Raw genomic sequence first — 13,404 nt, forward strand, 5'->3', positions numbered from 1 at the left:
GTTGCGGTTCTGTATTTCTTCAGCCCACTGACTCCTGCCTGCCCCCGGAGCCTCGTTATATTGTTGTATTGTGCGTAGAGGAGAAAGACAAACGTGTCCGTGTTTATGGTAACTCAAGCAAGTTAGTCCACCAGCTTGCTTCATGCACACTGGAAAATGCAAGGTGTCCTGGCCCGCAGCGAGAGCGAGGTAGGCTGTCTGGTGTTACCGCACAGCAAGAGGGAGCACCCAGACGCTGCCGAGTAAATCCACGGCTTAGCTGACCGGATGGTGTCCTGGTCTTGTAGCCATGGCCAGAGACTCACTGTCTCAGTTCACATTGGCTTCTAATCAGCTATTTTACGGTAATGACTTTTAGTCATTTTCATTTCAGGCTTGGTTAGAAATAAAGTAACTTGTGATGAATTGCCACAGTAAGCGTCTGATTTTTCTTTCCCACAAGCTTGTGGTTACCATCAGATTCTAAGAAAAGTCTTTCCACTGCAGATTGGAATCATCTAAGCCACTTACACATATCCTTTTATTTATTAGCAATTCTGCTTGGCTAGCTAAAGGTAAAAAAACCTTTTTCTTGTGTTTCAGTCACATTTCTAGTTAACACTCGTTAACTGACTTAATGTATGTTACACATCATCAACCTGATTCACTACTGACATAAAACAGAAGCAATTCGTTAGTAACGGTCCCTTGCCAATTAGTGAACTAAATTACGTTTGAACAATTTTCTTCAAAGATTCTCCTCCTCCCCCCCGTGCATCATTTGGCAAGTCCCCTGAATACTTACAGTAATTACGTGCGTGCAGTGAAAGGAGACTGTTACCTCTTAAAGCAAAATAAATGAATATGTGATCTTTGTGTTAATATAACAATGAGTAATACAAAGAATCACAGACATCCTCCCTTTGATCTGCCAAAGATACAAACAGCAATTAAGATGACAGGCCGTTTTAAAAAACAGAATATTGGGAACCTTCTGTAAGGGGAAAGTGAATGTTTCTCAGGGCTTTCAGAAAATCAGTGAAGAAGGGGAACCCTTTCTTGTCCCTCGTGACCACAGGCTTTTTAATAGATGTGATATGGATATCCTTACACCTGCCAAGCCGCAAACAGGTTGGCGGTGCTTCTGAAAACCGTTCCCTGTTTCTGGGATAGCGTTTAACAAGAAGAGTGATATCTCTCTTTCAAACTGAAAGTCAAACTGAAGTCAAACGGAAAATGTTTAGCATTGTCTCAACCACATCCTTAAATATACTGTCCTTAACAAGAAAATAACCCCAGCCTCTGGTACTGCGCACTAATCTTATGGACAGGTGTCAACATTCGGTTTTTACCTGACACCTGAGGATTCTTTTGGGATTTCCACTGCAGCGTGTGCTCTAGGAAATTATCTAATCTGACTTTCAGTTCTGGAAGGAGAGCAGAAAGAAGAAACGAAACGTAATGCACGGGTAGGAGAAATGAAGATACTTTCACACTTTAAACAGGAGGGTTAGAGTTTGACATTGATTTCAGTGGAGCATGGAGTGGCCTCTACTCACGATGGTAACACAAAAATCATGTCGTAACACTGTCCACATGAGCTAGGCTATTGTTTTTTCCTTCAGTGAATTTCTGAATTGATACCAGTGAAACATCTTGGCCGTACCTTGCTATAAATGCGATTAGAAATCAGCTGGTATTTTTGACAAGTCTAATAATAAACCTTTACCCAAAGAACCGTTCCTTGAGGTTACCCTCTCAGGATCTCGGCTGGAACTTCAATTTTTGGACATTCTGCATTTTTCCTCTTTAGTCAGCAGGTAAAGTACGGAGTCGTGGCTGCTGTAGCTGAGTGCCTGGGTTGTCATGCCACAGGGCTGCCATTCTCAGGGGCCAAGATCTCCGTGCCAGCAGCATAATGTCACCCCAGTGGAATCCCACCCACGTGTGTTGCTGGGCAAAGTCTTTTTTGTTAATGGATGAGTAAAATTTCATCTGGCTTTTGTTGTCATCACGAGGTAAGTAAGAGGGATTTGCATCTGAGCTGGCACATTTTCTCTTGCCAGTTTCCAAGGCTAATTTCAGGCAGATTGGCACGGCTATTCTTCCTTTACACGGAGGCTGAAATTCCAAAGCCTCGCAGTTTTCCATAGGAAACACCGCCCTGGGTATCTGTGTGCCAGACGTGCTCGTACGGCATTTCCCCGAGCATCAATGACCTACTGTTCTAGCGTGGAATCGATCGGCCTTCCCGCGGCAAGTCCTAAATATCTTGCAGTGAGATTCGTCAGTTCTGGGCTAGAAAAAATATCAGTTAAAACACTCCAGCCGTCAAACATCCTCTGGTTCAACGCGGTCTCAGTGGCCGTCTGGCCCGGCGGTCGCAGCCACAGCACTGCTGCCCCCTTTGCTTGTGGCTCCCCACGCCCCAGTCCTGGACATTGCCCCATCCCTCAGCAGATGGATGCGGCTCTGTGTTTAACCTGGGTTTAAGGAGGGGATCAAGCATCATTTGGGGAGGTTTGGGGGCTGCTGCTGCTATTTACAAGGAATCCCCTGCGGGCTGCCCGGGAAGACCTGGGGAAGCGCTTAGCTGTGGGAGCAGGGAGCTGGGGTGGGCATGTGGGAAGCGCTGGTTTCTTTCATAGGCATGCCATGATATATTCTGTTCGTATTGCTTGTATTTCTTTACAGGACGTGCAGTGAGGGGATGTTTATTCTGATGAAAGTCTAGGCTTGATAACAGGAAACCAAGTCCTTTGTGCAGTAAATTGACCTTGAATCACACACACGGCTTTTTTTTTTCAGCAACAGAGGGTAAGACTGTGTAAAACACAGGAAAGTGATGTCTCTAGAAAACAGAGTGGCATGTGGAGTTGGCTAGAGCCTACCCAAGCCTTTGCCAGCCTCAGAACCGTGAATGTCATCCCGAGCAGGTGGCACACGGCTCGGGGAGCCGCCGGGAGGGCGAGGGGGACAGTTGCTTTTTGTCCGTGACTAGGTTTTCTTACAGGTTCAGGCTAACCAGGATAGTGAAGCTGCATGTCCCCATGGATAAGACACAGCTCAGGGACTGCCCAGACGGGCGTTCAGAGCTCCATTAAACAAACCCCTTCCCCTCTTCCCCTCCTGAACAGTGCTGGCCGTGGGGGCAGGAACCACATCCCGCAAGCCCTTGCAGTAGCTGCCCTTACAGAGTTTTAATCTTGGATGTTTCCAGATGCTTCCCCAGCACTAATAAAGCAGCAGTTTCAGTAAGAACCAGTGAAGGAACTCTGTCTACACGCAATAAAAAGGCTGTTTTTTTTTTCCTCTGCTGTTCCAGTCAAGGCACCTGAGACCTTCCCTGAGCTCTGCTCACACATCTCCAGCTGTCCTCTGCCACAGCTCCCCCCGTTTATATGAGGCTGGATGTTGCTCAGCAATTAGCTGCTGTTAATCACTGCTGCTGGGCCACAAAATGGGCTCGGCAGGGCTTTGGTGGTTCCTAGCAGCGTGCCCTAAGCAGAGGCAGAGCCTGTGGGACAGGGCAGAGACCCCTGGTTTGGGCACTGCCCTGCTCGTAGACCGGCTGCAGGTGGGGCAGGAGGCAGCTGGCACAAGGGAAACCTTCCCCGAAACTGTCGGGGGGTAGTTCCGTTGTTGGGGGTTATTCCATGGTGAAGGGCTTCTGAATCAGTGCAGACCTCAGACGCGTGGAAGATACTGGTAAGCGCGGCCGCTAGACAAAGCGTGGCAAGTATTTCCTTTGGCTTGTGGTTGTTTGGCTGTTACCTGGTTCCCCTGCGGAGGCAGTGGAATTATGCTGAGGTGAAAAAGGAAAGAATTGGGCCAGCCGCCCGACAGCATTTACTTTCTGTTTTCAAAGTATTGCACAGAGAAGCTTAACCTGGGGCTTTGGGGCAGGAATAGCCAAAAAACAACAACAACAAAATAAAACCAAACAAACAAACTCAAAGTCTGATCGTCTCTGTACGCGTCGGATAAGGCCAGAAGGGATCGTCCGAGGATGCTCGCTGCTTGCATCAAGTTTGGGGACGCTTCGTGTGCCTGAAAGCTTTGGGTGACTCGGGGACCTGACCTGCGGTCAGCCCGGTGCTTCTGCGGGGAGGGTTTGAGCGTGAGCGAGGGCCTGACACGGCCGCGTGCGCCTTCTGCCCTCAGAGAGACGTCAGCCTGCAAGCGGACGCGCGGTGCTGGTGGCGTTTTGGAGGGCCATCACCGACGCTGGTTGGCTGGCCTGCTCCCTTTTTCCCAGGCTGCGTGAGAGCATCGCGAGCGCTGAGGTACTTGGCCACGGGAGGTTTTCTGCTCTGGAATTGGCAGCTGCTCACTCCGGAAGAGAATCAGCGTATTTGGCTACTGACTGCAAAGGAAAAGGGAAAAACCATTATTTTTTTTTCATTTTGCTTTTTAAGCTATCCAGTGGGAGACATTGTCTGTGTTTGGGTGACCCTCATTACTAAAGCATTGCTAAGGCTTCCCTCCTCTGCTCTTCGCTTAAAAGCAGAAAAGAAAAAAATATATATTCAGTTCTCAAAAACGCATATATTCTCCTTGGCCGGATTTGGAGCCGGCCGGTGCCAAGCGTCTAGTATCAGGCCTTACACAGCAGTATATTCAACGTCACGGCTCCATGAGTCAGGGTTTTCTGTCTGAAAAGCCTCCACGTCAAGAGGCCTGGGACAAAAATTCCCTCTAGCCCAGCAACAGAGCCTGCTGTGTAGGAAGCTCTGTTAGGAAAGAGAGTTCGATGTGCGAGTCAGATATTTCAGCCTGGGCACCCTTCCACGGCGGACAAAGGAAGCTCTCAGCAACGCTCAATGAGGCCGCTCATGACTCAAGTGCTGCGATCATCGCCGCGGGAGCACCGGGCCTGAAACTGGAACCCAGGGCCGGCGGGGCTGGGGGCCCTGCGGGGCCGCTGCGGGACCCGGGGTGTCCCCGCTGGTGCTGGGTGCACTGCGGTGGCACGGCCTCGTGCCGAGAGGTGCCGGTGGCACCGGGCTCTGCCCTGGCACACACTGCCTGTGGGCAGGCTTCGGGATTTTCACTTGCAACCGGCGTTTCGTCCGCTTTCCGACAGTAATTTCATTGATCCCTCGGGATTTGAGCACCTTTATTCCCCCTGCGAAGAGGGAGAGACTTAAATTTAAACTGGAGATGACCCTCTCGAGGTCACGCTGCTCTGATGTGGCAGAGGTCTGGGCTCTTCAAGGTGCCGTCACCGGGCGCTTATCTGGAGTTTCTGGTACTGCACGTAGCTCTGCTACGAATTCCCCCTGCTGGTCAGGAATACTCCAGGAGAGCCTTGCATCTCAGTTTCACCTGCACCTCACTCGTGTGTTGTGCTGGCATTTGGCGTCTGGGAGAGGCCCCTGTAGAAGGATTTTGGCATCTGAGGTAGGCTGTGAGAGGCCCCTGTAGAAGGGTGCCTCACTGCAGCTGTGCCAGAGCCCTTTCTGCTGGAAATTGCACCCCGGTGTGAGGTGCTGGAGGGCTCTGGCTGAGGGCCAGCACCCCTAAAGCCCCATTCTGGCCAGTGCAGAGAGCTCAGCTCTTTGCTGGGATGAGTTAGAGCAGAGAGAGATGACTCTTCTCAGTTGCTCTAAAGGAAACCTTTCGTCTCTGTTTCTGTATTATCTGTAGGGGACCTTTCCCCGACAACACCAGTCTGTGAATGAGCTCATGTGAATCCCCATCCAGGTCACACCATTTTTTTGGACCTGCGAAGCCCCCGTGCCCTTGTACAGGGTGCCGAGGAGCTGTGCAAGGGCAGATATTTTCCGTCTATGCACCGAGGAGGCTTCGCACCTTCCACTGGAGCATCTGGTGTTGGTTACTGCCCGAGGCAGAGCCTGGCTGCAGGGGCTGTAGGTCTGATCTGGCAATTCCTGCGGTCCTTTGATCTGAAAACAAAAAGAAAAAAAGAAAAAAAAAGGTTTAGCCATCACTTGCTGGTGCAACTGGGATGAGAAATTGTGCTGGCTTCAGTACTTCTGCAGCCTTCTGAGAAACAAAGAGCCGCTTTCTTTGTGTTTGGTGATCCTGGAGATTAGAGCTGATCCCTATAAATCCCGCAGCGCGTACAGCATTCCCCAAGACGTGTGTCCGGGCCACCCTGCGCCCGGCCGGCCCCGCTCAGCGTGTCCTGCCCGCACCAGGGCTCCCCGGGGGGCTGAGCCTGGGGGCAGCAGAGCAGAGAGCGAGCAGCGGCGCTTGGGAATCCTCCCGGGGACAGGGAGCCCCTGCAAAGCCCAGCTGGAAGGGGCGGCAGGGACCACCCGGTGCAACCCAGCCGAGCACTGGGGTCTCTGCGGGTGCTTTTGGTGGTCATCGCCTGTCCCTCAGAAACTCAGTTTTCTGCTCAAAAAATAAGATGCAGAATGAGTTTAGGTGCTTTGGGAGCCTGACAGCTCCTTGCAAGGGCCTGACCCGGGGGAAGGGAGAGGCCAGCCAAGGCAGCTGCCCCTCTGCCAGGCGGGAGCTGCAAGGGAGCCTTGGTGCCTTCCAAGGCAAATTCTTGAGCAAAGTGAGGGCGCAGCTTCCCCATGGCTGGGGGCAAGGCAAGCCTGCTCAGGTGGGAAGTTCCTTCTCTGGGATCCACCTGGGGAAGAGAAGGGGAATTTGGGAACCACCAGGCTGCGGGGGACCCGCTCAGGGATGGGCAGAGCAGGTCCAGCCCTGCGGCAGGTAGTGGCGCTTTCCCTGGCACATCGGGAGCTCCGTGCCCTTGGGCTTCCCAGCTGGATGTTTGCACATAAACATGGCACGGCTTTGCAAAAAGGGAGGAGGGTGCAGGATTTCTCCTTGCCCGTGTGCTCAAGCTGCTCTGCTTCCCGGTGTGCTCTGATCTGGGATCAAAGAGGAGAAGCTGCCCTGCTCTTCCCTTCCTCCTCCTGGTTCGGCACAGTGCCAGGACAGGGCTGCGTGTCCTGGGCACCGTGCGATGTCCCTGCAGCGAGGGTGGGCAGTGCTGAGCAGCCTCCTCACATTTTTGCCAAGGTGGGATAAACAAACGCAGGTGAGGGTCGAGAGGGAATGGCAGGATGTCACTCTGCACATCCCTGCCACCCTGCTCCTCAGCCTTCCCCGCCTGCGGCTCAGCCCTGAGCTTCGTGCTCATCCCCAAACCCTGGGCTCCAGACGGGGAAGCTAAATGTGCCAGCACGAGCTCGTGAGCGGCTCTGGACACCTCCCAGCTCAGCACAGCGCAGCAAGGGCTGCGGGCTGACCCCACGGGTGTGCTGGCATCTGGCATCCACATGTCCCCGTGTGCTGGGGCTGCTCCCTGCCCTTGGCACCGGCTGGTGTTTCGGGCCGGGACGCGGCACCCGCACGCTGCCCCAGCGGCTTCGGTGCAGCGGAAGCGGCTGCTGGCAGCCTTGAGCCGCTGCTGGCAGCGCTGCGGGCGACCGCGTTTCCTTCCCCTCCAGCTCCCAGGAAGGGAAGCTGCAGCGCCTTCGCCCTCCGGCAGCGGTGCGCCTTGGGGTGCCGCGGGGACACCGCCGCTCGGCGGCCCCCAGCAGGGCTGAATGCAGGGGTTGTGCACGGAGAGGTGAAACGGGGGTGAGCGCAGTGAGCCGGGGGGCTGTGCACCGAGCGGGTCTGGGTGGGGAGAGTTAGTACCTCAGGTTACTTTTTGGAAAAATGTTGATATTTCTAGGGAACTGCCCTGCCTGCGTTTTCTGCCCAGCTGGCTCCTTCCTCCCCTGGGGTGATGAAAAGATGTTTTTCAGCCCAAAGTGACTTGGTTCCCCAGCCCCTCTCTGTGAGCCTTGTGACACCGCCTGTAGCGGAGGCAGTGGTGAGCGGTGCTCAGTACTTTCCCACAATAGCTTGGACACCGCTGTAAGGAAGCCAAAAAAGCCTTCCGGCTCCAGAAGGGATTTAGCCCAGCAAACCCGTTCCGCTGCCTGAGCTCAACCCCTCGCGCTGGACGTGTCACCTCCCTGCAAACAGGGCTGCAAATCCCAGCCGGGAGGTGGAAGAAAGTCAGGGCAATTAGGGACCATTGCCTGGAGATGCCGGGGAGAGCAGCATGGAGCCTGCTCTGCATCCCAATCTTGCCTCTTCCTTTCGCACGCAGAAATCCTGGCGCATCCCCAGCCTGGAAAACCTCCCCTGAACCTCTCCTGCTGCAGAAGCCCGGGGTTTTCTTGTCCCACCTGCTGCTAGCGGATTGCTGCCCGTGCAGCCGTGCGCTCCCAGCCCAACCTTTTCCAGGCTAAGCAATCGCTGGGCTCTTCCATCCCTTCTGGCAGGTTGCGTTTGCTCGAGCCAGCCGTGCTCACACTCCCTGTCTGGGTCAGGGCTTTGGTGACACGTTCAGGTTGTCCCCGTGCCCTGCCAGCCGCAGCCCTGTCCGCTGCCAGCTCGCGCTCAGCCCCTCTCCAAACCCCGCATCATTTTGCTTTCCCCCATCCAGCTCAGACCCATGGCATCGTGCTGTCCCCCGTGTCACCAGCCCGGCTGGTTCCGCTGACCACTGGTGGCCCAGGGGCCACCTCCAGCTGGAAGCCACCAGCCCTGTACCCCTCCTGCACTGCCGGCAGCTCTCCTCCCCGCGAGCTCCTGCGCCGCGCTCGCGTCCAGGCAGCTGGAGGAAATCAGCGATGGTTGGAGACAATCTGGGCAAAGGCAGGGGAAAAATCCTGGGAGCTGGCAAGTTCCTACACAAGTTTCCATGAGAAATCCAGCGTGGCCATCGCCGGCCCGCGTCTGTGCTGGAACCCTCCCAGCCCTCTCCCGGGGTCAGCGGTGCTGCCAATGCCCACCCAGCTCTTCGCTGCCTCCCAGCCAAGCCTGGTCCCGTGCCCGCTGCGCCGGTGGCTGCGCGAGCCCCTTCTCCAAAAGGGACATTTCCCAGGCACCCGGGGAGCCGACTGCCTTTTGTTGCTCCTGTGACATATTTATTGCTATCGGTATATTCTTTAATTTCCTTTGTTTCAGAATATCTGACGGAGCAATTAAGAAGGCCTGAAGGGAAGCGTGTGTGCTCGGTCATCAGCCCTGCGGTTGCTGTCTGTCTGGAAGCGGCGCTGGAGCTGGGCTCAGGGAACAGCTGCCAGGCTTCCAGCCTTGTTTTCCTTTCCTAAGAGGTTAGCTGAGAGCCCGATGTGAACAGACACCCGTACACGCCCAGAAACACCGCCACACACACGGAGCCACACGCACACATACATAAACACGCACATAAACACAGATGCAGACCGACGTGCAGAGACATAAACACACCCGGACACAAAACCGTCCCGAGCGCGCGGGGGGCACCGCTGCGAGGATGCCTGAGCAGCGGCGTGCGTGGTCCCGCGCCGGTGCAGACCCCGGAGGAGCTGCACAAACTCCCCTTGCTCTTGGTGCGTCGTGCAGCAGTCAGACAGTGCTGCAGGCAGCACGGAGCCTGGTGGCTTCTTCTGCCCCAGGGCAACAGGGCAGGTTCCTCTTGCTGTTCATCCACGACCCTTCTTGGGGAAGAGCCCGGTCACAGTAGCTACAAAGAGGCACAGCTGGGGTTTGTTTCCTCCCAGGCTTGGCCCTGGTGTGAGCATGCGAGGATGTGAGCGAGGATGTGAGCGAGGATGCTCCCAGGGTTGCAGCTCCCATCAGTTCCAGGACTGCACTGCTCTTCCCTACCCCGCTGGCACTGGGAGCCAGGCCGGTCCCCTCCTCCTGCATATGCAGGGGTGGCCAAAAGCTTTAATATTTATTGTGGCAGGGTTAGTAAAGGAGGGAGCTCATTGCTTTGCCCCAGGAGGTGGTAAATCCTGGACCTTGAGGGGCACCACCCCAGCTACCCTGACCTCCGTGGAGCGGCGGTACCAGGGCGCTGGGCACAGGGAGAGGCCACCGAAGGGCACCAAAAGCAGAGCCCAGGGTTTTGGCAGTGCCACCGCGGGGTAATTACTGCTCCCCCATGGAAAGGCCTGTCCCGGAGCCCCGCGGGCATCCTCTGTGCTGCTGTGGGGCTGGGACGGATGTCGCCCACCTGGGAAGTGCCGGGCCAGGAGAAAGGCAGCGCAAGTGCAGACATCCCTCTAGGAGCTGCAGGATGAATCAGGCGCGCCGCTCCCGACAGCTTCGTGCCTCGCGGGGAGCCTGGGCGCAGAGGAGGAGACTCTTGGATGGCTAGTAAAGGCTGGTCCCCGCCGCAGCTTCCCCAGTGCCGGGGGGGCTTGCTGGGGCTCCTGCCTTCGCAAGGCATGTAGGAGCTTCCTACGTGTGAGGCCTCGGGCCATCAGTCGCTTCTGGTTGGCAGCCACACGCTCACGCACCACGATTGCGCACACACCTTGTTTTCGTAGGAAATGAGGCTCAAAGAGGCAGCCACAGGGGAAAAGGGAGCGTGACCCGCATCTGGTAGCACTGGGCACGTATTTCGCTTTGTTACAAGAAGTTAACATGTCGGCTAAGCCCTGAAAAGTGTCCCGGGGGCAGGCAAAGCCCGGGGGGATGCTTGGCACCCATGCGGTGAGCTTAGCACAGTTGAGGGAGACACAGCCGAGCGCCCTTTGGGGCCCTGGGCTGGGGGGGGTCCCAGTGGTGGGGTCCTGCTTGGGTCTGTGTGATGTGGTGGAGGTGCTGAGCTAGGTGCTATAGCTGCTATAGCTGCTATAGGTGCCATGGGTGCTATAGTGTCAGGCACCTCCAGTTTTGGCTCGGAGCATCTCCTTCTCTCCCCACTGTGCCACAGGGCTGGAGGTGCTGCCGCTGCCCGGGGTCGGAGAGCTCACGGAGAGCAAAGAGCAGGTGGAAACACTCGATCAGGGCACATTTGTTCCTAATCACAATGGTTCTCTTCTGCCACCTCCCCTGAACATAGAAAGAAATCTCTGCTTTCCATTTTCTCTCTTTCTTCGGGCATCTCCGCCTCCCTCACTAATTTTCTGACTTATTCTCTTTGGAGAATAATGGAAACAGTGGAATAGTGGGAAAAATGACCGCGGGGGCTTGTCTTCCCGCAGATGCGCAGCCAGAGATGTCACAACCCCCTTGGCTCCCGGGGCTGGGACCACAAGTCACAGTGGTGGGACGGGCACGGGGGCTTCGGTAGCGTGTGCCCGCTTGTGGTCCTTCCCCACCGTCCCCACGTCCTGGAGGGGTCTCCAGGTGATGCCCGCTCCTATGGGGGCATGCTCAGGGCTTAGATCCCACCCGCTTGCCCTTGGCAAACTCTGCAGGTCCCCCAGGTACTGAGCTCTTTCCTTGGGTGAGACCTTCCTGTTGAGCCCTGATTTTTCCCCTCCTGGGCTTGGGCTAAAACTGAAACACCTTTATTAAGCAGTTGCACCTCAACCAGCTTCAGCCCTGCAGCTTCTGCTGCAAGGGGGGATAAATTCATGTCAGACGAGGTCACTGCTGGTGGGGATGGAAGGAGAGAGGGTGCTCGCTCCCCTTCCAACACCTCCTGCTTGGGCATCCGCATGCGCAGCCTCTTATCGGGGTCTGATTGGGCTCGGGTGCCAAGTGCCTTATCGAGGCTCGCCCATTGGTGGTGAGAGAACCCGAGGCTGGGGAACTTTCCCCGTGTCCTCTTTGCGTGCGGAGATAACCCCAGCCATCAGATACCCGCTCTGGGCTGCACGCCCCGATAGTGGCACTGCTGCTGCTGCCCGGCGAGGCAGCGCATCCTGTCCTCGACGGGGTGGGGGTGACGGAGGGTGGCTGGAGACGGGCCCCCGGCGCCCTGGCCCCAGGGGGCTGCAAGGAGTGTCCTCTCCAGCAGCTTGATCCCAGTCCAAGCCCGCTCGCGGCAAGACTAAACACTTGCTTAGCAAAGCTGCCAACGAGGGTCTCGGGGGACTGCGGGGATGTGTCATCCAGGACGCGGCTCCTGGGCCAGCGTGAGCTCCGGCGGCGTTGCACAGTGAGCGTCTCCGCCAGGGGGTCCGGATCCGGCCCCCGCCCTCCCCGCTGCGCCACTGGCTCGCGCCAAGTCCCCCGCAGGGCACGGAGGAGCCGGGATCTGCGAAAGACGCGGCGTTCATCTCGCCTCCAGCCCATTGTCTTGTTTATTTGTTACGGTTGGTCTTCAATTAGGAGTTCGGGCCACTCGTTCGGGGCAAGGGCTGTTTCTTCCCATGTGAGCGTGCGGTTCCTGCGCCGCCGCGCTGTGATGTGGTCGGGGGCCCGCAGGAGCATCTGCTATTGCAGTAACAGTGCCCGGGGACGAATGCATTTCAGATGGGCTCAGCTCTGTGCTTTCCGTGCTCGGGCCAGCGGCCAGCTGGGGACGGTGAGAAAGAGCTGCTGGCCAGCCCCATGGACGCGATGTTCCCCTCCGCGGGGACCAGCCTGGGGTCTGGGTCCCATAAAGAGGCCGGGCATGGCGGGGAGCTGCTGTGGGCAGTGCGAGCCTCCCAGCGTGGCGTTTCCCAAAAAACAGCCCTTGGGGGCACCTCGGGGGTGGAGAAGTGGCCGTGTGCTCCAGCGGGTCCATCCCCAGCGTGGGGCAATGGATGTAGGGGACTGAGGGCTGCTCCACTGGGATACCCAAGTGGTACCCGGGCTTGCTGTCTGTGGGGTCACCTGCCTCGGGATGCCGGTGGTGGCTCGTGCCCCGAGGAAGCAGCACGGGCACCACGGCCGCTCGCAGGACCCTGGGACCGCACCTGCAGCAAGTCCGGTCTGGCTGGTGCCCCGGGGCAGCGGTGTGGACCCGTCCGGCCGGGTTATGCGGGGAGTGAGTTAGCACATGATGCGCGCCGCGGGGCCAAGGGCTGAGGTCAGTCAGTCACACCCAGGCAGCGGCACTGACTTCACCGCGGGCAGGAGCGGCTCCTCACGTACCGCACTCCCCCAGGGCAGCACTGCCTCGCGGCTCAGGGACTGCTCGCTGATGGTCAGACCGCTCCATTATCGGGGTGAAGGCACTGCTCTCATGACAGCAAACTGGCTCCCCGGAGCTTCCCCCACCCCCCCCACCCCCCCCCTCCTTGGCTTTTACCCCGTCCAAAATAGTTTCTCCAGCCCCATATCCAAAAGGGAACCGCTAATCAGGTCCCGATGGCCCCGCCGTGCCGGTTCGCCCCGGTGCTTGCAGGCCCTGCGTCCCGCTCGTGGGGCTGGCCAGCTTCCCCCAAACGCCAGCTGGGTGGGATCGGAGGCTGGCTGATGTCAGCGCGAGCCCGTCCATCTCCCCGGGGTCTGGGACGGCCGTGGAGCGCAGGGCGATGTGTCCTGGCCAGTGTGATGGCACGAGCTGGGGGCCGCCTTCGGCCCCAGCCCAAAAGCCCCAGGAGGAGGCGAGGGATGGGGCTTTTTGCAGTTTTGGGTCTGTCACGAGCCCGTCCGCACTTCAGAGGTAGCCACGTTTCCAGGGAAGGAATGGTTAATCCCCGCCCACCGCTAATGATCCTTAACTGGGAATGACCCGACACCAGGGAGAAGTGAACCCATTGTCCTCGCCTGCGTTTGACTGTCTTC

This window comes from Anser cygnoides, chromosome 17, assembly GCF_040182565.1.
Source record: "Anser cygnoides isolate HZ-2024a breed goose chromosome 17, Taihu_goose_T2T_genome, whole genome shotgun sequence".
Taxonomy (NCBI): domain Eukaryota; kingdom Metazoa; phylum Chordata; class Aves; order Anseriformes; family Anatidae; genus Anser; species Anser cygnoides.